The sequence below is a fragment of the Phocoena phocoena genome, chromosome 16 (assembly GCF_963924675.1).
Source record: "Phocoena phocoena chromosome 16, mPhoPho1.1, whole genome shotgun sequence".
In the NCBI taxonomy this organism is placed as follows: domain Eukaryota; kingdom Metazoa; phylum Chordata; class Mammalia; order Artiodactyla; family Phocoenidae; genus Phocoena; species Phocoena phocoena.
The window spans coordinates 42,468,462-42,495,656 of NC_089234.1; positions in this window are offsets into that span (position 1 = coordinate 42,468,462).

Consider the following 27,195-nt stretch of genomic DNA (forward strand, 5'->3'; position numbering starts at 1 on the left):
TTCTACAGATAGGTTCAGAATAAAAAACAAATTAAGAAACAAAGGAGGATGCTATCTAATATAAGCAAGAAGTCAGCTTTGCAAAAACTATTTAGTAGCACCTGCCATCAGGTCTTCACTGATGTTGCTGGCTTACTCCACTGCTAATGCAACTGATGTTTCTGATAGCCTACAATGTCAACATCTCATGAAAACTTTTGATAATGAGAAACTTTAGATATAACATCTTGCCCTATGACTTGGACATATTTTTAAAGTTCCTGACTCACAGGAAAATCTGAAATAAACACAGTTCTACACTTGTAAATATGCTACTCCACGGATCCTGATTGTCTTTGAAATAAACTTGGCAACTTTTGTTCTTTTCCCTACAAAAACATCTTTCTCAGGAAATTCTTTGACCCTTCAGTTAAACAGATTCCTATTAGGCCTGTTTTACTAGTGCACCAGACATATCTGGACATACTGACATTCTGATGTACAAACAGGTTAGACCCACATTGTGCTCCTGCTGCAAAATAATACACTTTCCACTGTATGGGGTTATTATTGGGTTAAAATGGGTGAAATGTATGAAAGACTATCAATCATGTATACTATGTGGAATTATTTAATTTGTCCATTTTATTTTAGTGCTTTACAAAGCTAATCCATCTTTCTAATACCAGAAAGGACAGGGGTACTATTAAGGGCAGGGAGCTACTCAGCTTATAAACTACTGGCCAATATTGAAAGAGAGATTCAAGATTTCAAACTTCAATAACTTACTCTAATAGTTATCAAATAGCTTGAGACTCTCCATTTAACCGATGATAAATATGCTCAAAAAAGTGCTTTATACCTTAGGTATCCTCTCATAAATCAGGAATAAAATGGATATGGGTATTTTGACAGTCATTTATTTGGGCTACAGGGGTGCCAAAACTACCAAACAATTCTGTACAAAATACTTTCAACTGAGTAATTTTGAGTTGTCCATATTTCAGAAGTTTTTCTGTAAGCTATGTGTCAATACCTGAATGGACTATGGTTGCATTCACTGCTTCCATTTACTGTGTAATAATTTGGATGGCAATGGATAGACTGGTTTGAGGCTTCTAGTTCTTTGGCAGTGCAGTATGCATGACTGCTTTCTTGAATGGTAATCACAAACTGTTCAAAAAGGGCAATACAAAACCACCTTTCCGATTTCAATAACTGAGGTCAGTTTGACATTTAAAGACCACGTGCTTGGACTTCCCTGGTGGTGCAATGGTTAAGAATCCACCTGCCAATGCAGGGGACACAATTTCAAGCCCTGGTCCGGGAAGATCCCACATGCCGCGGAGCAAATAAGCCCGTGCACCACAACTACTGAGCCTGCGCTCTAGAGCCCACAAGCCACAACTGCTGAGCCCATGTGCCACAACTACTGAAGCCCATGTGCACAGAGCACGTGCTCCGCAACAAAGAGAAGCCCACGCACCACAACGAGTAGCCCCCACTCACCAACTAGAGAACTAAAGAAGCCGCAATGAGAAGCCTGCACACCACAACAAAGAGTAGGCCCCACTCACCAACTAGAGAACTAGAGAAAGCCCACGTGCAGCAACGAAGACCCAATGTAGCCAAAAATGAATAAAATAATTTAAAAAATAAATAAAGACAGTGAACTTGTTGATTGTGTGTCTGCATACCTTAGCATGATTTTAAATGCTAAATAAGTTTTTAAGCAAACAAAAGTCGAGCAAAAATAATATTTTCTGCTTGACTGAAGAGGATGATGATGGTTTATACTTTCATTATTCTAGAAATTAGTTAAAGATTTGCTTAATTAAGATGAGATGGGAAAAAAACAAAATAACATTTTAAAAAATCTCAGCACTATGAAAGTACAGGAAACTTGAGGTCATTTTGTGTTTCATTTCCACTGTATGTACTCAGTTCTGGAAACCATCTCTGTATTATTGTATCTTTAAAACTGGGGGCTTTAAAAATAAGCATTTAAACAAGACCTCTCTCCCTCAGTCATTCCTCTACTCACCTCTGTCTCTACCTAGCTACCCTCATTTATGTTAAATGTTTTGTTGGTATGACACATACTATCCCCGTAGATGGTTTCTCAGTACTAATACTTCTGATTGTTCCAGTTATTTCCCTCTTTGAAGTGTGTAATGCCTCAGTAGATTAGCTGATCATCAGCAAAGTGGCATTAGCTCTGTTGGTGCCTTGGTCTACCTAGAAATTTTATGTAAGAAACTGAGTTTAAAAATTTAATTATATAAAATAAAGGCTCACACTATTATGAAACAACCCCACAAGATTTTAATCAGTTTGTAGTGTCACCAATAAAAGAATGAAATTAAGATAACAAGGAGTCTATAACTGAACTAAGGAAGTCCCATTTGATCACCATCAATTACTTCCTAATCATTTCTCTCCTTTCTACTCATGCTACCCAGAGAAGATGAGATCTTTGCAGAGGAAGGGAGCTAAACAATGTTTATCTGAAATCCTGCTATGTTATTTACCATAAGTTTAATTGTTTTGGTATATTTTTGCCTTTAATAAGCTAAAGTAGCAGTGCAAAAAGTATGAGCTAAAAATCCTACCTATACAAGTAAGAAAGAACATAATTTTAGGGAGACAGGGAGTTATTCTTACAAACTGAGCTGACCTGCTGACTTGCATTACAAAGCAGCTATATTAAATTACACTTCCCTAATGTTTGCACTGAATTACAACTACAAATATTTGGGTTCCAGTTCTACACATTACAAATTAGCTTGGGTTAAGTCACTTAATCACTCTAGCAACTGACATAATGTACACATTTAATCTGTAAATAGGAGGTTGCAGTGAATGAGTTCTAAAGTTCTTCATAGCTCAGTAAAATAATATTTCAAGATTTAAAAAAGCAAATATTCTAATACAACTCGTATTAAAACCAATCTCTCTCAAGTTTGAGAGTCCACTTTATTTTCAGAAAGTCAGATGACCATAATAATATAACTTCTTTGATGTGCATTACAGAAATACGATTGGGATTGACTCCAAGCCTCTACACAACTGCTGTTGTCAAATAGAGGCTTGTTCTGTCAGGTGGGCAGGAGTTGTTCCAGGGGAAAGAGTCAGATGTTACCCCTACATTCCATATTCTTCTGGCTCCATGTTTCCTGATCAGGAGTATACAATTGGAACAAATGAATTGGGACATTCTTGGAATCTCTGCCACTGTCTTGGAAGTGCCATCATCCATAAGACAGAATTATCCTTACTGATACTAAGTAAAATATGTATTAGCAAGTAGGGCCAAACAGAACACACACACACACACACACACACACACACACATATATATATATATATATATATATATATATATATAAAATGCAAACAAAAATATATATGTAGATAGGGCCAAATAGTAGTGTTCCTAGACAGATTTGAATTTGTAATTAGATCCCCAAACTCTAGGCCAGCTAGCTGTGACTCTGGTCATTTCATTATCTTTGTAATTAAGGTACCCTGCATTATGAATATTGGTTCCCATTGTCACCAGATGATAGGTCTTTATCTGTTTGGAGATGTACAAACTTTTTTTTTTTTTTTTGCAGTACAAGGGCCTTTCACTGTTGTGGCTGGCCTCTCCCGTTGCGGAGCACAGACTTCGGGCGCGCAGGCTCAGTGGCCATGGCTCACGGGCCCAGCCGCTCCACGGCATGTGGGATCCTCCCGGACCGGGGCACGAACCCGTGTCCCCTGCACCGGCAGGTGGACTCCCAACCACCGCGCCACCAGGGAAGCCCGGAGATGCACAAACTTTTTTTCAAGGAACATAAGTTTGATTTAAATCTTGCCAAGGATGACAAGATTTAGTGTGCTATAACAAAACCGTTATTTATTTAACCAAATTTTTTTTAAAATGCAGCCTACTGAAACATGCAATGTTTTGTAGACTCAGAATGCTTTGTTTCATTAAGGAGTTCTGCATAGGATTCTTTCTCTGGTTCTCGCTTTCCTTTTACTGCCTCTAGTCTTGGCTCAAGCACACCTGCAGCTCTCCAAGCAACAACAATTTGGAGCTTACATGAGAATTACCTATCACTAGCTACACAGAGTAATTCATTTTTTAAGAAGCAGTATCAAAAAGCTTTCAGGTAAGTATCGGTCAAGGCATAGTCTGGTATACCATGTACCTCAAAATTACCTGAGAAGCTTCTTATAATTTTGATTTCCTCTAACTGCTGATACAAAAACTATGGGTAGAGGCAAGAAAATGTTTATTCTAAACATGTTACCCATTATCTCTATCGCAAGTGAAGTTGATAACAACTACTCATTAGAGGAAAAAAATTCTGATTTAAACTTTTTTCTGTGTGTAGGTTGTTCATACTGTGATTTTTACCTACTGAATTTCAATTTTGAACACTAGAAAATTCCCTACCCTTATCTCTGTACTATGTTATAATTTTCACTTATTTTCTAGGGTACAGACATTTTAATGTTTCAGGTCAAAAAATAACTATCAAAGTGATTTTTGTTTTTGTTTTTGTTTTTGTTTTTTGCGGTACGCGGGCCTCTCACTGTTGTGGCCTCTCCCGTTGCGGAGCACAGCCTCCGGACACGCAGGCCCAGCGGCCATGGCTCACAGGCCCAGCCGCTCCGCGGCACGTGGGATCTTCCCAGACCAGGGCACGAACCCGTGTCCCCTGCATTGGCAGGCAGATTCTCAACCACTGTGCCACCAGGGAAGCCCTCAAAGTGATTTTTAAACAACTGCATTTATTCTGTAAGAAATTGTGTTAAATTAAAAATTACAAAATGTTGTTAGAAATTATGTCCTTGGTTAAAAAAAAAAAAAATATATATATATATATACAAGTAAAATCTAAAAGAAATGAGTACAACTCTATAATGTTAAATGAGAATTAGAAATAGCAGTATGAACTCATTTTTATTTATTTTTAAATGCATATTTCATAATTTTGACCACCAAAAAGAAAAGATTACTGGGAAGCAATTACCAGTAATGATATGTACTCTAATCATGTATATATTTTTGTCATTAAGTTTCCTTTTCAAATGAAAGAACTAGAGCTCCTTGGAAAACATGGTTGAATTAAGGTCTGAGGCAGGATATATAAGATGGGCATTGGCAGAACATTATTTTTCGTGACAGAAAACAAAGAAAAGAAAAAACAAAAAAACCGAAAGACTAATGGTTGTAACAAAAAGGCATGCTCCACATCTGAAAAGGATCCCACAGGGCAGGGCAAAGATGTGATAATTTCAGCAACAAACAAAAAACAAAGTATGCAACTGATTGAGACATATAGATTATCTGAAAGTCCATGATTTCACAATGATTTTCAAAAAACAAACAAAAAAAATTTGTCACTATTGAAAATAGCTACTTCACCAAATACTGACTCTGAAAATTGAGAAATTAAAGGAAAAGAATTAAGCCTTTACTTTGATTTGCCTGATCCAACTGTCTGTAAGGACATCTAGAAGGCCATGATTGAGTAAATAGGCTTTACTACATTATAATTCTGATTTTTAAAATGTAGGTAAATAATTATATCAGTAAATTGCCTTTTTATACTCCCTAAAGATGTAATAATTATCAACAGATGCTAAAACAGGTACTTGAAAACTTGTTTGGGGACTGTACACTCACAAGATATCAAAGCATTGCTATCCTAATTATCTGCTCATTGTAAGGAAAAAAACGATAAATTTACACTGGAGGAATCAGGCTGTCACCATCTGAACCAGATGATCAGTCACTCAAGGTGGAATTTCCAGCATCCTGTGCTGCATGACCTATGGTAAAATTAAATAGATACAACTACCTATTTTTATGGTCTTGCAAAAATGGTAAACAAAATTTCCTGAAGCCTTTGCATCTATTTTTAAATTCACAAGAAATACAAGAAATATAAAAACAAGTTAAATCATACCACAAAAAAAAATCAGATTTCTAGGATTCTGAACATTGTAAAGGAAAACGGATGTCCTCTCTCCAAGCCAATGTCTTAAATTAAGAAATATTCACAAATGGTAATTCTCTTAAAACAAACCTATTTTGATATTGATTAAATCATCCAATGATAAAAATACTATTTTGCTTTAGCTATCAAAGAAATTTAAATGTGGATTGGGTACTAGATGAATTCAGAGACTTCTAAATTCTGTTATATTAAAAAACTGTTTCTTTTAAGAGATGTACACTATCATTTCATGATTGCATATTTGATTCAAATACTTCAGTAAATGAAAAGTAAAAGAAGTAAATATGGCAAATGTTGAAATTTGTTAAATCTTGATAATAGGTTGTTAGATTGACTAAAATAATCTCCATTATTATATATATAATGGAGATGATATGCATGAAATTTTATATATAAATATATAAAATAATCTGTTTATAGAAATTATATATGAATTATATTTTGCATTTTATAGATCTGTTATATACATTTATATGTGAATTTCATACATATATGTTCATATATATACATATACACGTGAATTTTTCACAATTTTTTTTTTTAGCTGTGCCATGTGGCTTGTGGGATCTTAGTTCCCTGACCAGGGATTGAACCTGGGCCCTGGCAGTGAAAGCACAGAGTCCTAACCACTGGACGGCCAGGGAATTCCCCACAAAAATACTTTAAAAGATCTAATTTTAAGGCATCTGTAGTATTCTCTACTACATTTTGGATAACTTTGACCTGTTAATGACTACCTAACTTGTAAACCCAGCATTCTTGGTCTGTGATCCAGGTTTCATTCATTTCTCTGCACTTTTATAGTCTGCCCAATCAGTTATTTTAACCCCATACGTACTGTACTCTATATAATTCACAATAAATTAATAGTACCAGGCAAAATTTGTCAAGATATGCTCCCCACTGATGCAGATATAACTAGTCTCGTAGTCTGTTTGGGCTGCTATAACAAAATACTATAGACCGGCTAGCTTATAAACAACAGAAATTTATTTCTCACAGTTCTGGAGAACAGAAATCTAAGATCAAGGCACCAGCATAGTTGAATTCTGGTGAGGGCCCTCTTCCTGGTTTATAGCCAGTGACTTCTCCCTGTACCCTCACATGGTGGAAGGAGTAAGAAAGCTCTGTGGGGCCTCTTTTATAGCGGAATTAATCACCTTCCTGCAGGCTCATTACCTAAGCACCTCTCAAAGATCTCAACTCTTAATACCATCACACAGGGTGTTAGGTTTTCAACATATGAATTTTGGGGAGTAGGGGAACAAACATTTAGACCATAGCGACTGGTGAAAAAACAATAAAAAAGAACATTTTAAAATCTTATGAAATGGTCTTAAGAACAAAGATGCAGTCTAAGAAACATTTATTTAAGAAAACCTACTGTCACTCAGTAAGGCAGAGTCTCTGGCATTTGAACCATGAACTACTCCCTCCCTCCCACACACCTTCTTGAGCCCAATAAGATGGAAACTCAACTCCAGGTGGGCGCAACTAGAACACAGGAATTGTTCTCCCACCTCCAATTTGAAGGTTATGACATGTTCCAGAGGGGTGTGGGACAACAATATTTCTCATCCTCTCTACCCAGTTACCTTTTGTAGAGGCTGAATTCCAAGTGAGTTGGAGGCTCCATTCTTCTAGGCAGACCACCACTCAGAATTGGAGGCTCCAGCAAAGGTGCAACACACTGAGAATACTGGTGACCAACTGCCTTTGCCCCAGCTCATTCTTAGAACAGAGGTTACATTCTTCTCTTTGTAAAGGTAAAAGGAAATTAAAATAAGCGAACAAAAAAACACAGATTGTCACACCTACCCAGAGCTCTGCTTCTAAAGCAGCAGCCCACTCAGAAACAAGCCACTATCCCAGGATCAGCTCCAGAGTCATACCTCAGAGTTTTTGCCCAGGGGGCGAGATATGCTAATAGGAAGCTCTATAGCTCTCCCCAGTTTGAAAGAGAATGTGAGAAAGTTCAGGCCTAAGGACACTCTCAAAAACAGTGGTTTTAGTGGAAAGCATTTAAGTGGAGGATAGTGGCTTTATGGGAGATAAAAACTAAACCGTAGCCCAGCAAGCTTTCCAGAAACAAACAGGGAAAGAGTTGGCTAAGAAAGCCTTCCTGGAATCAGAACAAACCTCAAAAACAACCCCTTTAAAGGAGCCAGTATATCATTGGATCTGTCTGTGCAGTAATTTATGCTGCAGGGCATGGTTGAAAACAATAGAGCAATCCGCTGTCAATTACTTGAGCACTGCTCATCCAGTACAGCTTGATGTATTCAGGAAGGAGACAATCAAAAAACAACAGCAACAAAGAAAAAACAAATACAAAGCCAACCAGGCAACAGAAACTGTCTGAGAAGGGCCAGATTTTGGATTAAAAAGGATTGCAAACCTCTGTATACATTGAATACTTGATTTAAATTTTCAGCTAACTTTTGTAACTAAAATTAGAGCATTTACAAAAACAGTTCAACATCATCTTAGGACAGTTATGTGGATTTACAAAGTAGCTCTGCAAAGGTACAAATAATTTTGAAGTCTACCTGATGGTAGATGATCAATAAAGAGTCAATGGGTGTATTCCAGGGTGTATGTTTTTATTTTAACATGAGAATTGTTAACAAATGTGGTAGTAAAATTAATCTTTGTATATTGAAAACATTTATAACTTAGTCTATAACTTCTATTTTGATTCATAAAATATCATAGTTTACTTGATATAATTATGTCTCCATAACCAATTCCAAGTACATTAGTGTTCATGAATGTCTTAATTTCCTATGAACATTTTTAACCACAATATTGTGTTCCACCCAAAACTAAATTTTGTCACAAAACTATTTTCTCCAAATATTGAGCTTTTAAATGAATTTACAATAGCATTAATAATTATGTCAGGTGTTTTACCTTTACGGAATCAACTTCTAAAAGTTAATCTGTTGCCAAGATTTGTATAAAAAAATGGAACCATTAATTGGAGATAACCTATTCAAAACATCTGTTGAAACTGACGTAAGTCAAGCATAATTTAAATATTTAGGTAGTTCTGCTAACAGTGCTAACACATTAGAAGCTATCATTCCACTTATATTTGTGCTCTAGGACAGTCATTTTTTCCCAATGAAAAGTCAGGCTTCTCACTGTGACAGGTAAACCCAGATTTTGCAGTTGAATCTGTTTCCATTGTTTTCAAGTATAGTCTTCTAGATTATTGACTTTTGGAGTGGGCATTAATGCTGTTAAAAGATTCATGTATTCTTATTTTCATGTTTTCTGTGACATCACTATTATTACTACAGCCCCAATGGTAAGTGTTACATGTCAGTGAATATTTTATGAAAATTATACTGTAATTGGTACCTTTTTGAGTATTTAAAATGCAGTAATTAAAATCGTATTTTCAACTTATTATTTCTAAAAGTATTTATTGCAGAATAAAAATGTGTTCCTAAAAACCAAAATCAACTTCAGTAGCAAGAATGCTCATAATAATTTTTATAAGTGCTATAGTAGAACTATTCAGCCATTTTGTGTACACCCTAAAGTACAATTTCTCACATCTCTTCCTGACCCTATCTACTAGCAATCTAGAATGGCAGGGCATTTTGAAAGGAACAGGATAAGCCATGACAGCATTGCCAAACATCCAGCAAACATCCATCAGGCTCAGCAGCATTCAATACTTCTCTAGTTTTCCTTTTGAGCTCACCCTGCATAATGTTTTTTTGTAAGGAAGGAGTTTGTAATGCTGCATATAAAACAGCTGAGGGAAAGAGTAGTTGCACAATTAGCCATCTTTTTTTTTTTTTTGACAGCCATCTTCACTGAAAATGCTTAATTAGACAAAAGCAGAGTGGAAAGGGCAGAGTGGAAAGTACAAAGTGGAGTCCTGTGGAACCCATCACAGGTTATTTTCATAATTTTTGAACAATAATATGTTCTTCACAATGGAAACCCAGGAGATGCTGATGCTGAATTGAATGGGATGCAGAACTATAGCTGTAACTGGGATTCTCGAAGGCAAACATTTTGTATGGTTACACTAACATTGATAGAAAAAATGCAAACTCACTCAAGATATTTAATCAAAACAGGTATTTGATTATAAGGAGACAGAATGATCGAATAGAATTGAGGAACACCCAGAAAGTGAAGCTGTGCCTCTAGAGGGTCTGGATTCTAAGAGGCCCTTCTCTTTGCATATCAGTTCTTTCTGAGTCTGTGAAGTAACTAGTTTAGTCTAGTAACTAGTAAATTTATTCTCTGTCTAGTAATTTTTTAATTTTCAGAATTTATCCTGAAGGCAATGCGGAATCTGTGGAACTATATGAAAGAAAATATGATCAGATTTATATCTTACAAAGATGAGTGTGATTGTAGAAAGAAATGCTTTCAAATGTTCCCACCTCTCCTCTTTAAAATCCCAAGAGAAGAAAACATAAAATCTCCTTTTGGAAAGTTTCTCCGGCCTTAACAAAAGCAGGTCCCAGGAAGTGATTTGCTTGCTGATAGTATGCGTCCCAACTGTACAAATTTAAGCATTCTTTCCAAACCAACCTTATAGGCACTAGAAAGAATCCTTTGAATTGTACTTATAGTTCTCATTATGCTCCAGGTACTCAAATTAGTGTGAAATTACTTCCTCCGTGAATAGTATTTTGGGTTCTGTGTCAAGGGGAATACACCACAGCACAATAAATGCAGATGTTTTCTGAGTGGAAGCTCTGCTAAGGTAAGATCATATTATAATTCTGAGCAACTTTTTTTCATTATTTTGAATATAAGCATTATCAGACTACAGAGGAAATGGTTTAATATATATAAACATTAAATTTAAAGGCCCAAACGTTAAGTATAAATATTAGGAGTTTATTTCTGTAATGTATTTTACATGTATTTCCTTTTAAATATTTCCTTTAGAATGTGTATTTCAATGTAATATTCATTTAGTATTTTTACTTCATAGGTCATGTAGGGCTGTGTTCCAGAGTCTTTTCTGTAGATCAATGGCAGTGTGCTTGCTGAGATTCTTTTTTACAGCTTATTCAAATACATGTTTCTTAACTTCCCTCCTTAAAAGTCTGATTCAGTGGGTCTAGGTCCTCTGTATGCAAGTATTACAAAGACAGTTAGGGGTATTCTCTACCTTTAAATATTTACAGGTTAGAAATGTTTCATATAAGACCCTTGTATTCCATTCTCCCTGCCCTACCTGAATATATATTCACCTTTGTTCATGCTTGCACTGTATGAGCCTTCTAAGTGAAAATATTCCTACCTATAGTTTTATCTGATTTTATCTATCCCTATACATGGTATATTTCAAAGTACTTTGAGTCTACATATTCCTGTCAATTTTGCCTCCTACCAAATCCAATTACTCCTCTCCATTTTGATTACCACCAACTTTGTCTGTTACATGCATATCTTTAATAAACTACAGGTGTAGATTCCTAACTAATCTATCTAATCCATGTTCCCCTCCTTCTAATCTATTCCTCATAATAAAGATGCAGTCAACTTTTTAAAGGGGTTAATCATGGTACTGTGTTTCCACTGGTACCAATGTCAGCTCAGAACCTGTATGCCATAAGCCTCACAAGAGCTATATATTTTTTCATCAGTGTACAGTTTTTCGGGAAAATGACCATAGGTCTCTTTGATAAAAGGACTTATGAATTTGCTGTTTTACATGCTTGCTGTGGCATTGCTGGGACTTTTCTTAAGATAACTGGGCTTCCCTTCTATAGACTGACTCTAGGTCTGAGAACTTGCTCGTCTGGAAAATTGAAAGAGAAATTTTGATTTTCTATTATGATGGATAACTTTTGTTCTTCTATTCACCAACTGTTAAAGTTTTTCCTGTATGTAATTCAACCAATGCTCTTCTTAGCTGCCGTCTTATCTCACTAAAGTAATTATGTCACTTTGCCTTTGTCATGTGAGTACTGTTATTTGCCTTATGCTATTCTGGAATGCTACTGTTGCCATTGACAATAGAAGCATCCCCGGAGAGTAACACTAGCCTATAGAGGAAAGACAGCTTTGTCCTTATAAACAATATTGGTACCCCTCTACTTAGTAAATTCTACAGTGCTTTGGTGAAGAGTGTGTCCCTTGGACCTGCCTGGATAAAGCTTTTGACAAAATCTAACATTCTTTCATGATGTCAAATTTTCAGCACACCATGAATAGAAGGGAACTTCCTCAATCTGAAAAAGGGTATCTTAAACAAAGAAACCAAAAAACTGTGGTTAACATAATACTTAGTGGTGAAAAACTGGGTGTTTCCCCTCTAAGTCTGGGAAAAGCCAAGTATGTTCATATACTCTTCCTATTCCTATTCAGCATCACAGAGGAGATCCTAGCCAGTGCACTATAAGCAAGGAAATAATAGACATAAAGAGCGGAAAGGAAGAAGCAAAATTATAACTCTTTGCAGACACATATTATTTGGAAAGAAAATCCCAAAGAACTAATAAAATGCTAATAGAACTAATACACAAGTTAAGCAAGTTTGCTGGATACAAGATCAATATAAAAAATCAGTTGCTTAAACTGATTTAAACAGAAATCAAATGAGCAATTAGAAATTGATATTGAAAAAATACCATTTATAATAGCATAATAAAACATGAAATTCTTAAGTACAAATCTTCTAAAATATACACACTGTCTATATGCTGAAAACAAACTAAAGAAATAAAGAACTAGATGAATATATGTATATAACATACACACATATTGTGCTTATAGATTGGAAGACTCAATATTGCTAAAATCTCACTTGTGCTCAAAGTAACCTATAGTTCAATGCCACCCAAATAAGAATTCTGGTAGGATTTTTGTAGAAATTGACAAAATTTACACAAAAAGGCAAAGGAACAAGGAGAGCCAAATCCATTTTTAAAAGAAAAAACAAAACTGGAGGACACTAACTAGCTGATTTCAAACCTACGGTAATCAAGAGTGTCATATTGAATAAAGGACTGACATATAAATTAATGGAAAAGAATAGAATGCCTTTAAAATACATACATGTATGACTTCTGTACAAATCCAAAGGCAGTTAAATGGAAAAGTGGTAGTCTGTTCAATAAATGATGCTAGAAAAATAAATATTCCTCTGTGTAATGGTTATCATATATATATATCTAATAATTAAATAATACTCCTTATTTGAAAATATTGGGGTCTAAATCCTCTCCCCTTGAATGAGGTCTACACTTAGAAACTCCTTTTTATCAAATAAATGTGACAGAAATGAAGGTGTGTGTTATCTGATACTACATCATAAGGCATTGTTGCTTCCTCCTTGACATGTCTCTTGGATCACTTAGTCTGGGAAATGCCCTTGTCATGTCATGAGGACACTAAAGCAGTCCTAAACAGATTTCTGTTTGGCAAAACTGAGGCCTCATTCCAACAGTCCTGTGAGTATGGCTCTTGGAAATGGATTCTCCTGCTCAGTTAGGCTTTTGGATGAATGCAACCTCGAGGATATCCTGATTACAACCCAATGAGAAACCCTGAGCTAGAGCCATCATGCTAGCCAGTTCCAAATTCCTAGCCTTCAGAAAATGAAATAATAAATAATTGCTGTTTTAACTGCTAAGTTCTGAGGGAATTTTTTTACACTGCAAATGGTAACCAATATGCAAAAAAATGGTTTACATTTGAATCATATACAAAACTTAACTCTTATGGATCATTGAATTAAATGTATAGTTTAAAATAATAAAACTCTTAGAAGAAAGCATAGAAAAAATCCTTGGGTTAGGTCATGATTTCATAAATAAGACTACAACAGTGGTCTTTTTTCCCCCAAAAAGAGATAAATGAAAAATTGGAATTATGAAAATTTAGAAATCCTGTTCTTTAAAAGACACCTTAGGGCTTCCCTGGTGGCGCAGTGGTTGAGAGTCCACCTGCCGATGCAGGGGACACGGGTTCGTGCCCCGGTCCGGAAAGATCCCACATGCCGCGGAGCGGCTGGGCCCGTGAGCCATGGCTGCTGGGCCTGCGTGTCCGGAGCCTGTGCTCCGCGGGTGGAGAGGCCACAGCAGTGAAGGGCCCGCGTACCGCAAAAAAAAAAAAAAAAAAAGACACCTTAAACTGAATAAAAAGGAAAGTCTGGAAGATATTTGCAAGTGCATATATAATTAAGGACTTTTATTGAGAATATATAAAGACCTCTTAAAACTTAATAAGACAACAATCCAATACAAATGGCCAAAAGATTTTTAACACACCTTTCATCAAAGGAAATATATGTCACTAAAGGAAATACATGCATGATAAATAAGCATATTAATGTCATGTCACTAGAGAAATGAAAATTAAAACAATGAAATACTCCTCTAAAAGTATTAGAATTGCTTAAAAACAAACAAAAACATTTTTCTGTACCAAGTGGTAGCAAGGATGTAGAACTCTTGTTGATTGCTGGTTGGAATGCAAAATATTGGTAGTTTCTTATAAAGTTAAATTTAAACTTACCATATAACCCAGAAATTCCTTCTCCAGGTATTTACCTAAGTAAAATGAATCTTTTTGTTTGCACAAAACCTGTAGATAAATGTTTATTAAATAAAGTGGCTTTATTCATAATTGTGCAAAACTAGAGACAACTGAAATGTCCCTCAACTGGGAAATGAAAAAACACAATATTTATAAATTTAGCAATAAAAAAGAGTGAAATCTTGATGAATGCAACAACATGACTAAATCCCAAATGCAGTATGCTAAGTAAAAGAAGACATACTCAAAACACTACATACTATATGATTCCACTTATATGTCATTATGAAATATGCACGAATTTTAGTTTCATAAATTATACCTTATCTAAAAAATGAAAAGTATAATAAACATAATCAAACAACTATATAATCCCTAAATCATAAATATTCAATAAAGATGAACTTTTAGTAAGACTCATTAGGAGACATTTATTTTCATAGTTTATTTCTCAGCTAATTTTCTTATTTTCAAGTTTAATTTAGTCACTCAGTTTTTATAACAACTGACTGAGTCGGTAGATCACTGAGAAGTTTGTTAGGAAGAGCTAGGAATTGGCTGACTCTGTTTTATTTATCCTCCTCTTCCAGTCTCCAGCATTTCAAATATTTCCATTGCATCCTGGAGAAATCCTTGGCTTATCTAATAATATTTTAGGAATTAGTTACAAATTGTTTCAGAATGCTCTGAATACTATTTTAGCTTTTTCTCTACTTTTTACTCACTAATTTACATTACAAATTAAAAACTATAATCAATTTACCCATTAGTGAGGTTCAAAGCAATGAATAAGGCAGTGAAATTGTCAGAGCTAATGAGTTTGCTAATGCTTATACTTTGTCCTTATTAGCTCATTCTTTATTCCAGGCATTCATTCAGAATTATTTTAATGATTATCTATTTAGACTCAAGAATTATTGAAGAAACTGATTATTTAAATGAATAAGGTGCATAAATTATCTTCCCATAGCTCATGGAATAAGGAAGAAATAGAAAAGCAAACAAAATTATATATTACATTATATTACAGTATAGTATACACTTCATTATATTATAAACAAAATTATGATAATATATTAAAATGTATTTGCCTGTCTACCTTTCCATGTTCAAGGCAGGGGTTTGTCCTGTGCCCTCCCTGATCTTATAAATCCAGGAAGAGTTAGTTTTTCAGTCTATTCAGCTTTTTTGTTAGGACAGAGTGGCAACTTCTAAGGTCCTTATATGAGGAACTAGAAACTGCACGTATATTTTTAAAATTCATCTATATATTTCTTTAGGTTGTACACAACTTATTTGTATGTATATGAATAAATTTAAAATGCTGAAAATTAAGAATAAATTTATACACAAGCAAGGATGACTGTTTATAAGTGGAATCAGTGGCTGCCTACATCCCATAATGCCAAATACCACAGACGAGCCTTTATTCACATAAAGTTCTGTCCATGTGTTTGATGATAATTGTTAATCTATGACACAGAAAGAACAATTTGTAAACCATACACAGAAAAAATAAAAGCTGCAAATAAGATGTGATTTGACATATCATATAAAGGTGTGACTTACCAGATTTTTTTTTCATGTAATACAGATAATTGTAGATCCACATGCAATTATAAGAAAAAGTGCAGAGAGATTCCTGGTAAACTCTACCCACCTTCCCTCAATGTTAGCATTTTTCAAAACTATAGTATAATATCGCAACCAGAGAATTGATGATACAATCCACTTATGCTATTCAGATTTCTCCAGTTTTACTTTCACTCATTGGTGTGTGCACGTGCATGTGTTACGCTCTATCCAGTGTTATCATCTGCACAGCTTCTACCACCAGTCAAGATACTGAACAGTTCTGATGCCACAAAGCTCCCCTCTGTTAATGTTTTATCCACCCCATCAGATTTTTTGAGATATATTTTGTTTATCATTTATTTTTTCAGTTTTTAGGTAAAAATCACATGCATCCCAAGAAAAATATTTCAATTAGTAGGAAGAGAAGTAGAAATAAAGGAGAGAGAGAAAGAGAGACTTTTTTTTATGATTCCTATTATTTTGGTTTCCGTGAATAAGCACCATCTTAATGCTGCTTTATAAACTGCCTTGGTCATGAAATAGCTTCTAGCCTATCACTAGATTTAGTTACGATTTTTGTTTTCTGGCTTTTCACTGTGCAGAATGCTTTCCAAGTAGAATATAAAACTAGTTCATTTATATCATGCTAAGTCTGTATCATCAAATTTTTAAACAAAAACATCAAACCATCAACTTCATGGAAGTCTAATTAATTTTCAGAACTTCATTGATTCCATTCTTTTAATAAGTAAGTAAAGAGACTATAGACATGTATCTTTGAGGTTGATGTTTTTTTGTTTGTTTGTTTTGTTTTGTTTTTGTGGTACGTGGGCCTCTCACTGTTGTGGCCTCTCCCATTGTGGGGCACAGGCTCCGGACGCGCAGGCTCAGCGGCCATGGCTCACGGGTCCAGCCGCTCCGCGTCATATGGGATTTTCCCGGACCAGGGCACGAATCCATGTCCCCTGCATCGGCAGGCAGACTCTCAACCACTGCGCCAACAGGGAAGCCCGAGGTTGATGTTTTAAATTAGGTCATTTCTCTTTCAAGAAAGAATAAGACATTAGAAAGCATATATTCTTTCTAATGTCTTATGTAAAAAATGAGTAATCTAAGTTTGGAGTCCCTACTTCCTCAGCTTACATATATTCACTTCTCAACCGTTAAAATTCACTTCTCAACTGTTAAAATATAGTCTTTGCTCTGATTAGTAAATAAAATTTGTCTCTATCAGTTTACTAATTAAGTCTTATTTGGTCAATAGATTAACAGATTTCAGCCCTCCTATTTCACTATTTTATTGCATTGGCTATTCTGAAAGTGCAGCTTCAATTTTTTTGCTCTAAACTACATGAAATTATTTTGTATAACTGTGTACTTCCTTGGCTGATTTTAAATCGAATTTTATTGAAATGCATATTTTAGATATTTGCAAAGAGTATAAATTCTGAAATATTAAATTCTGTCATTTAAAAATAAAAATGCTTCATTTTTCATATAAATTAATAAAATCAAAAAGTTATAATGATTCAGTATCTATCATTAATTTAAACATATGAATATGATTTTTTTCAGTATTCATAAATTTTATGCTGTTTTTCTTCTTTACGTATTCATGAATTCTTTTCACTTCCCCTATAGAATTATATTATTAAATGTTCTATTTAATTGCTTAAAATATTTTATTGATTTTATTATTTTTAAATTTATCTTTTACTTTTAAATAATTTTTTTATTATATTGATTTTATTGATTTCATTGACCAGCTTATCATAATTCTGTCACAAAATTATGTATTGCATTAAAATGTAATTTTCTATAGGGAGTGTCAATCCTTAAATATTAAAAAATGTCCTTTGTTATTATTAAATATGAGCTATCATTGATATTACAATTAATACTCAATACAATAGTATGAATAAATTACTGTATTATACAAATAATTATTAAATGCAAATAGTAAATATTAATGGGATTTTATTTATTAACAATATTAATTAATGGTGAGCTATTATTAGCTTTTTTTCAAATAATTAAATCATTGAATAGGTGGATTTTATTACTACATTGATTTTATTAGTCTTCTATTAGTAATGAAAACTATCAGAGAAGTTATTATGATTATCACTGCCAGTGAAATTCTGAACTACTTCTGTTATTTAATCCCATTTTTGACTCAGCTAATATGAACTTCTAATATGGTTATCATTAGATAGTATATTAGACAGTGGAGCCTCTCTGCCAGAGACAAGTAATTTGGAAAAATATTTGGAATTTCAAAGTATCTAAAATAACAATAACAACCATTTTCTGATTGCTTAAAATGTATGAGATACTGTGATCAATGCTTCATGTATACTGTTTTATTTTTCTCATTATAATTCTATGAGATAAGTTATGATTATACCAATACTACATATAAAGGAAAACTGAGGTTCCAAAGATCTGAGGGGTCAAATGAACTTTCAAAATTCTTACACTTATTTAATAGGGTGGAGAACCAGAATTTAAAAATAAGAATTGTCCAAATCCAAATCTCATAACCACTGTTCTAACCTCTCACCATGTAAACTGAGTCTCAATATGAACAGACTTTTTAAATTGCACCTGACACTCAATTCACTTCATTTTGGGGCTTCATTGATAAACCTAGTAACAAGTGTAATTTAATATGTATACTAAACTCTTTCTGGTGAATTGTTTCTCTTATTTTATATATTATAAAGTAAAACTAAGGGTAATTCATAGATTTTCTTTTTTAATATGATATACTCAGATCATTTTAGAAAAAACATATTTCTAGCTTTAAACTCCAACATTACAATTTATCTTTCATATTGTTATTCTTTGTACTACTAGTTGAAATATAGTTAAACAATTTAGCTGTACCTCAATAATTAAATTCGCTTGGTGTCATTTTGTACAAAGTAAAAGAACACATATGTTTTATGCCCTATCATCTTGCAAGTCAAGACTAAATATACATATATGAATTTTAATAAAACATGCTGGGATTGCAGAGTGGTTTAATATCTTAACTTTGATTAAATAATTTCTAAGCTGATTATACCACTATTAATGTTCATACAAACTTTATTAGAGTACATTATTTCTAGAAAGTATATACTAGATTTTTGGAACATAGAAAATAATTACAGTTGTTGCCTTCATCATGAGTTCAATCTGGATTAAGGAAATATGACATATATGAATAAACAGAGTATGTGAGGATATATGCAATGTAGAAAAGATTTCTCAGAGGAAATGATTCAGACTATAGGAATTCAGAGGAGGAGCAGCCATATGGGTGACAGGTGTAGGGTCTGAGCACAGGGAGGTCAAGTGAGCAATAGACTTTATAGAAAGAGACCGAGAGAGACATTCCAGAAAGTTGAAGAAAAATTACTCAGGTTTTCTGGATGGAAGAGTGGAATGCCAATAGCTGAATGCTAATGTTAATGTGACAATAATTGTTTAAGGCACATTCAAAAGGAAAACCTGAAGTCAGGGACTCTGGTGAGAGAACTAGTAAAAAATATCACCCTGGCGTGTGGTGATAAAAGTGTCAGAATATGTCAACTTTCTAAAATGATGATTTAACAGATTTATTAATTACCTGTGTGATCTTAGATTGCTGTATCTAGGAGTCTAAATATTTCACTGGTAAGTATTCATCCAATAAATGCTAAATAAGTAAGTAAAAATAAGCTATTATAACTGGGAAACCCTAGCACTTTTGGATGTTTTTTTAAAAATCACTCTCAAAACTGTATGCTAACAGCTACAAAGCATTGCCATTTTATTCCCTTACAGTGTCTGGACTTCTCCTGGTTGGAGATCATGCATTGTTCATCTCTGTATTCCCTTTACCTAGCACAATGCCTACATTAAATAAAAACAGGGATATTATCCTTTAAGATAACATAGAAATGTGGAGATAAGCAATTATGTGCAGCGAAGTACAACTAATCAGATCATGTAAAAGGTACAGTGGAAACCAAACCGAAAGAGAAATAGTTGTGTGAGATTTAGAGACTGCTTCACAGGCTGACTAGTTTTCAGCTGAGCCTCTAAGTACAAGTAAAATGGAGAAAAAGGGAGAGAGTATGCGAAGGGTATTCTAGGTCTAGGCATTAGAAAAGATATTCTGTGGGGACATGGACTACAATGTGAATACATGACAATATATTAAATATATAAATATACATTAAAAGTCTTTTTTTAATACAGTAAATATTTGTATTTCATTTCAGGTTTTTGTCATTGATCATAATTTGGCAAAGATAATGATGGAAAACAGAATGCAACTTGATATTGATATTTTACTATGATGGCATAAATACCCCTGTATGTTTTTGGTGGTGAGATGCAAAGGTAAAATATCACTGAAGTCAAAGTTAATGAAAGATACAAAAGGAATGGGAAGAAAGCAATTAGCATTCAATTATGGTATTGCTGAGACATATCTAGGATGCATCAATAATCAATCACAGTTATTTGTTGAGCATCTACTTTTTTGCCCAGTGCTATGTTACAAAATTAGATACAGAATTGACCATCTTCCCTTGGTGTGCTTAATTACTCTGTTAAAAACAACTTTTTTTTTTCTTTTTCCTCATGAACTCCATCTCTTTCCCCTCTGCTCTTTCTTTTTTCACTTATTTCCCCTTTTTGGGAAAATTGCCTCTTTCATAGCCCATGTATTACCCATTGGCATAAGCCCAGGCTTGACTATTTATCTGGGTAGATTTGAGCTTGATTCAAGTTACATAGCATTTGGGGTTCAATAATCAGATTGCAAAAGTTTAGAGACAATCCTTTCATTTCTGGGAAGGAGTTAGGAAGATCCTATCTTTGAAGAAAGGGCGTGGGGAGGAGATAATTAGCTTATATATTTAGGGAAATAAGAGATGGAGAATAAAGAGTTGCGGAAGTGGTGTGCCTGTGTGTGTGTTTGTGGGGGGGGTTATTTGAGCCTTTGAGCACATGGATGTAACCATTCAAACTAGTATTGACTTCACAGTGATATGAATCAGTAAAGCACCTCTCTGCATTTAACTGTTTTAAGTTCTGTTTCTGACTTTTAATAACTAAAGAGCTCTGCTTAATACAAAAACATGTAGTTGCTTATTATCATGGTATATGCTACAAAGAAAAAGTATAGCTTGTATGACAGTATATTCGTAAGAGAGATATATTTGGAAAGTAGAAAAGACATATATAAGTGAATTTATTCTTAAACCCAATTTATATTAAACAATTCTTGACTTTGCATGAGCAAACTAAAACATATCCCAAAACGTCTACATGAAAATTTACAGATGTAAAAGAAAGAAATGAACTTGTTAACCCCAATTTACCATTTGACCATTCAGTCCAAACTGAACAAATGATCTGAAGTACTACATAGCTGATTTACGTTTTACATTTTTCTTTGGTAGGAATAAGAATGGCAATGACTGGGTAAAGAATATGAAGTGAATAACTGTTATAATTAATCACACCGTTTAGTTCAATAGAGCATCAGAGGCAATTTTTCATACTGAATGGATTGACTAGTCTGACAAAACTATTTGGAAATCCATCTTTCTAGCACATTTAGTGTGTAAAGAAACAGTCTAAACTGGAGGAGCTAAAGAATAAAATTAAAATTTCAGCAGTAAAGAAAACTGAAATGAAAATATCAATAATTTATCTCAATATTGAAGCAAGAGGAACCTGATGGCATCTTCGCTATGATTTGCTATCAAGAAGTACAGCCTTAGTCTACTTTTACAATGACTTCTCCTTCTGTATCCACCTTCCTTTTCCTTCTTCAGTGTCTCTCTGTTGCTATAGTCAACCTTGCCAAAGAGACGTGGTGTTGATTTTGTTTTCAGGCTGAATAGTTTTGGAAATTATTCAAGTGTACAGTTACCAAGTCAGGGGTGAGACAAATTATGTTTAATTCACCTAGAGGCAACTTTTGCCGTTCTTTTGTTCTATTTGTACCATTTTTTGCCTTGCACATTAGTGTTCTCAGAATGAGTTTATGAAACTGAAAGTTGGCTCATAACCAGAACACTATATTTTTGACAATTCTTAGTTGAGAAACATTACTTTTACAGATCAATGTCAGATGAGAGTAAGCTCGTAAGTGTTATTTCCTAAAACTTGAAGAAATCAATGGTTATATCCCTCTGGATTTCTTAGTGCAGCCATTGGCAGCTGAGGTAGTATAAAAACACATGGTTATAAATTGCAAGCAGGCATTTACAGCCATCAACATGTCACTCTAAATAACCCCAATTATAAATAACCAACAACTGAGCCAATCTCTAACGGGTACTGAGAGTAAAGCAGCTATCCCACCTATCAGTGAAACAATTTGAAAAATAAAACTAGTATACCAAACTTACTTTTTAACATGAAATCTAGTTTGTCTTACATAAAAAAGAAGAGATTTTGTCTGTGTCTGAACATATGCATCCTGTACCTCAGTCCATTTAATAACTGTCAAGACCTCTCTATATTGAGTCCAGAGAACTAAATTAGAAAACTTGAGTGAATTCTAATTCCATACTTATCTTTTACTGGGCCATCTTTTTTCATCAGTAAAACTATGTTTTACACACTATGTCCTCCAAACAGACAGATGCCCCCAAACACGTAGAGATATTAAAGGAAAATCAATTGAAGTACATGTTTTTGTTTGTTAAAAGCACAGATCACATGGATGTGAACTTTTTACCCACTGAAAGCAATTACAGCAGAAGATATAACAAAAAATTAAAATGAGACATCACATCATTTGTCATAGAAAGAAACAAAGCATATTCCATCTTTTCTTACAGGAAAATTACCTGCTGAGCTTCTTACAACCAGGAGACAAAAATCTCTCCATAACATGTATCTTAATGAAAACCTGGCAATTATATTAAAGGTCATAAGACTTCCTGCTTCTATAAAACATTCTGATCGCTAAAGAAGTAGTATACCAGAAAGACAAGTTCCATTTCACTGAGTAAAAACCCTAGTGGCACCAGGAATAGAACCCACAGACACTATGTTGCTTTTGTCTCTGTGCTCTGGTGTTTAATGAACTAGTTTTCCCCTAATCCAGCACACTTTACTTATAGCATTAAAGAGATCTGGAGAGGTAAGGAATGCCATTAATAAATCCTTTGTGACAAAGTAGCATTCTTTAGTTACAGTTTCCATGCCTATGGAACTTAAAAAATCAAACATAACTTTTAAGTTTTCTTCTCTACGAGCCATTCTATATAATTACGCTGCAAATTCTAAGGACATTTCTATAAAATCATGTGGTTGCCATTGTGGTTCAGCCTACTAAATTGGACACTTTTGTCTCAGTTACGCTGAAAAGCTTGTCTTAATTAGGTATTCATTGCTTCTTAGCTTACCTATGCTCTATGGGATACTGTTGTTAGAAGAAAGGAATGAACTCATCAAGAATACCATTAGTGCCTTATTTTTGACTTCTCTCTGACCTTGGACTACATAATACTCTTTTAAAAATAAGAAGAATAATGCTTAACTGTCAGTACTCACAGACCATATTAAATAAGGTACCCAAGGTGATGCCAAAGATGTGTTGAAATTAATCACTTAACACATTTTTAGCTCAATGTCTACATCTTCGGGTTCATGGTAAATGGTACACTGTAAGCCAGTGTTCAGTGAGGACAGAAGTTTTCCTTTTGTATTAGGTACCTATAATAAGGAAGAAAATCTCATTATTTTTCTTTTGATTAAATGGAAATGATCCTCAAAGGTGATATAACATGTAGTTCCATTTTTGAATAATGAGTTAGGCCTTTTTTCTTTTTCTGCATATATGATTAAAAGTAAGATTACATTTCATATGAGTCTTTTTCTAAATATTTCTTATCTTCCTTAAATATTGTTGCCTTATTTCAGTGGAAAGCCTGACAGAAGAGAATAAAAATAGGTTATCTATTCTTATGTTTTCATACTTTTCGTATAATAAAACAGAGAAATTTGGGGGCTTTGAAAAACCTAGAATTATGGTATATCATTTAAAAACAGAATATCATCCAGACTGAGTGTGTGAATCATCCTTGCTCCACCTCTTGTAATTCCTCTTAGTTTCTGTATACTTATTTATGAAATGGGCACAGTAACAGTGCCTTCCCTAAAGAGTTTAATTATTTAATACGTTAATGTGAGTAAAAAACTTAAAGTAGTATCTGGCACAAAATAAATTCTCCCTAACAGTTATCATACATTGCACTGCAGAGGAGCTTCAAGATGGCAGAAGAGTAAGACGTGAGATTACCTTCCTCCCCACAAATACATCAGAAATACATCTACACGTGGAACAACTCCTACAGAACACCTACTGAACGCTGGCAGAAGACCTCAGACCTCCCAAAAGGCAAGAAACTCCCCCACGTACCTGGGTAGGGCAAAAGAAAAAAGAATAAACAGAGACAAAAGGATAGGGACGGGACCTGCACCAGTGGGAGGGAGCCGTGAAGGAGGAAAGGTTTCCACACACTAGAAGCCCCTTCGCAGGCAGAGACTGCGGGTGGCAGAGGGGGGAAGCTTCGGAGCTGTGGAGGAGAGCGCAGCCACAGGGGTGCGGAGGGCAAAGCGGAGAGATTCCCGCACAGAGGATCAGTGCCAACCGGCACTCACCAGCCCGGGAGGCTGTCTGCTCACCCGCCAGGGCGGGCGGGGCTGGGAGCTGAGGCTCGGGCTTCAGAGGTCAGATCGCAGCGAGAGGACTGGGGTTGGCTGTGTGAACACAGCCTGAAGGGGGCTAGTGCTCCATGGCTAGCCAGGAGGGAGTCCAGGAAAAAGTCTCGACCTGCCAAAGAGACAAGAGACTTTTTCTTGCCTCTTTGTTTCCTGGTGCACAAGGAGAGGGGATTAAGGGTGCTGCTTAAAGGAGCTCCAGAGACGGGTGCGAGCCGCGGCTATCAGCGCGGACCCCAGAACCGGGCAAGAGACGCTAAGGCCGCTGCTGCCGCCAACAAGAAGCCTGTGTGCGAGCATAGGTCACTATCCACACCTCCCCTCCTGGGAGCATGCGCAGCTCGCCACTGCCAGAGTCCCGTGATCTAAGGACAACTTCCCCACGAGAACACACAGCGCCTCAGGCTGGTGCAAAGTCCTGCTGGCCCCTGCTGCCGCAGGCTCACCCCGAACTCTGTGCCCCTCCCTCCCGCCAGCCTGAGTGAGCCAGAGTCCCCGAATCAGCGGCTCCTTTAACCCCGTCCTGTCTGAGCAAAGAACAGACGCCCTCAGGGGACCTACACTCAGAGGCAGGGCCAAATCCAAAGCTGAACCCCGGGAGCTGTGCGAACAAAGAAGAGAAAGGGAAATTTCTCCCAGCAGCCTCAGGAGGAGCGGATTAAATCTCCACAATCAACTTGATGTACCCTGCATCTGTGGAATACCTGAATAGACAAAGAATCATCCCAAATTGAGGAGGTGGACTTTGGGAGCAACAATATACATATATTTTTCCCTTTTTCTCTTCTTGTGAGTGTGTATGTTTCTATGTGTGATTTTGTCTGTATAGCTTTGCTTTTACCATTTGTCCTAGGTTCTCTCTGTCCTTTTTTTGTTTTTTTTTTAAATGTAGTTTTTAGCACTTGTTATCATTGGTGGATTTGTTTTTTGGTTTGGTTGCTCTCTTCTTTCTTTCTTACTTTTTTATTACTTAAAAAAATTTTTAATACTTATTTTAATAACTTTATTTTATGTAACTCTTTCTTTCTTTCTTTCTTCCTTCCTTCCTTCCTCTCTCTCTCCTTCCTTCCTTCCTTTCATGCGCTCTCTCTCTCTCTCTCTCTCTCTCCCCCTTTTATTCTCAGTTGTGTGGATGACAGGGTCTTCGTGCTCCAACCAGGCGTCAGGGCTGTGCCTCTGAGGTGGGAGAGCCAAGTTCAGGACATTGGTCCACAAGAGACCTCCCAGCTCCACATAAATCAAATTGCAAAAATCTCCCAGAGATCTCCATCTCAATGCCAAGACCAGCTCAACTCAACGACGAGCAAGGTCCAGTGCTGGACACCCCATGCCAAACAACTAGCAACACAGGAACACAACCCCACCCATTAGCAGAGAGGCTGCCTAAAATCATAAGGCCACAGACACCCCAAAACACACCACCAGACGTGGATCTGCCGACCAGAAAGGCAATATCCAGCCTCATCTACCAGAACACAGGCACTAGTCCCGTCCACCAGGAAGCCTACACAACCCACTAAACCAACCTTAGCCACTGCGGACAGACAGCAAAAACAACAGGAACTATGAACTTGCAGCCTGCGAAAAGGAGAACCCAAACACAGTAAGTTAAGCAAAATGAGAAGACAGAGGAACACACAGCAGATGAAGGAGCAATGTAAAAACCCAACAGACCTAACTAATGAGGAGGAAATAGGCAGTCTACCTGAAAAAGAATTCAGAATAATGATAGTAAAGATATGCAAAATCTTGGAAATAGAATGGAGAAAATAAAAGAAACGTTTAACAAGGACCTAGAAGAACTAAAGAGCAAACAAACAGTGATGAACAACACAATAAAAGAAATTAAAAATCCTCTAAAAGGGATCAATAGCAGAATAACTGAGGCAGAAGAACAGATAAGTGACCTGGAAGATAAAATAGTGGAAATAAATACTGTAGAGCAGAATAAAGGAAAAGAAATGAAAAGAATTGAGGACAGTCTCAGAGACATCTGGGACAGCATCAAATGCACCAACATTCGAATTATAGGGGTCCCAGAAGAAGAAGAGAAAAAGAAAGGAACCGCAAAAATATTTCATGAGATTATACTTGAAAACTTTCCTAATATGGGAAAGGAAATAGTTAATCAAGTCCAGGAAGCACAGAGAGTCCTATACAGGTTAAATCTAAGGAGAAAAACGCCAAGACACATATTAATCAAACTGTCAAAAATTAAATACAAAGAAAAAATATTAAAAGCAGCAAGAGAAAAACAACAAATTACATACAAGGGAATCCCCATAAGGTTAACAGCTGATCTTTCAGCAAAAACTCTGCAAGCCAGAAGGAAGTGGCAGGACACATTTAAAATGATGAAGGGAAAAAACCTAGAACC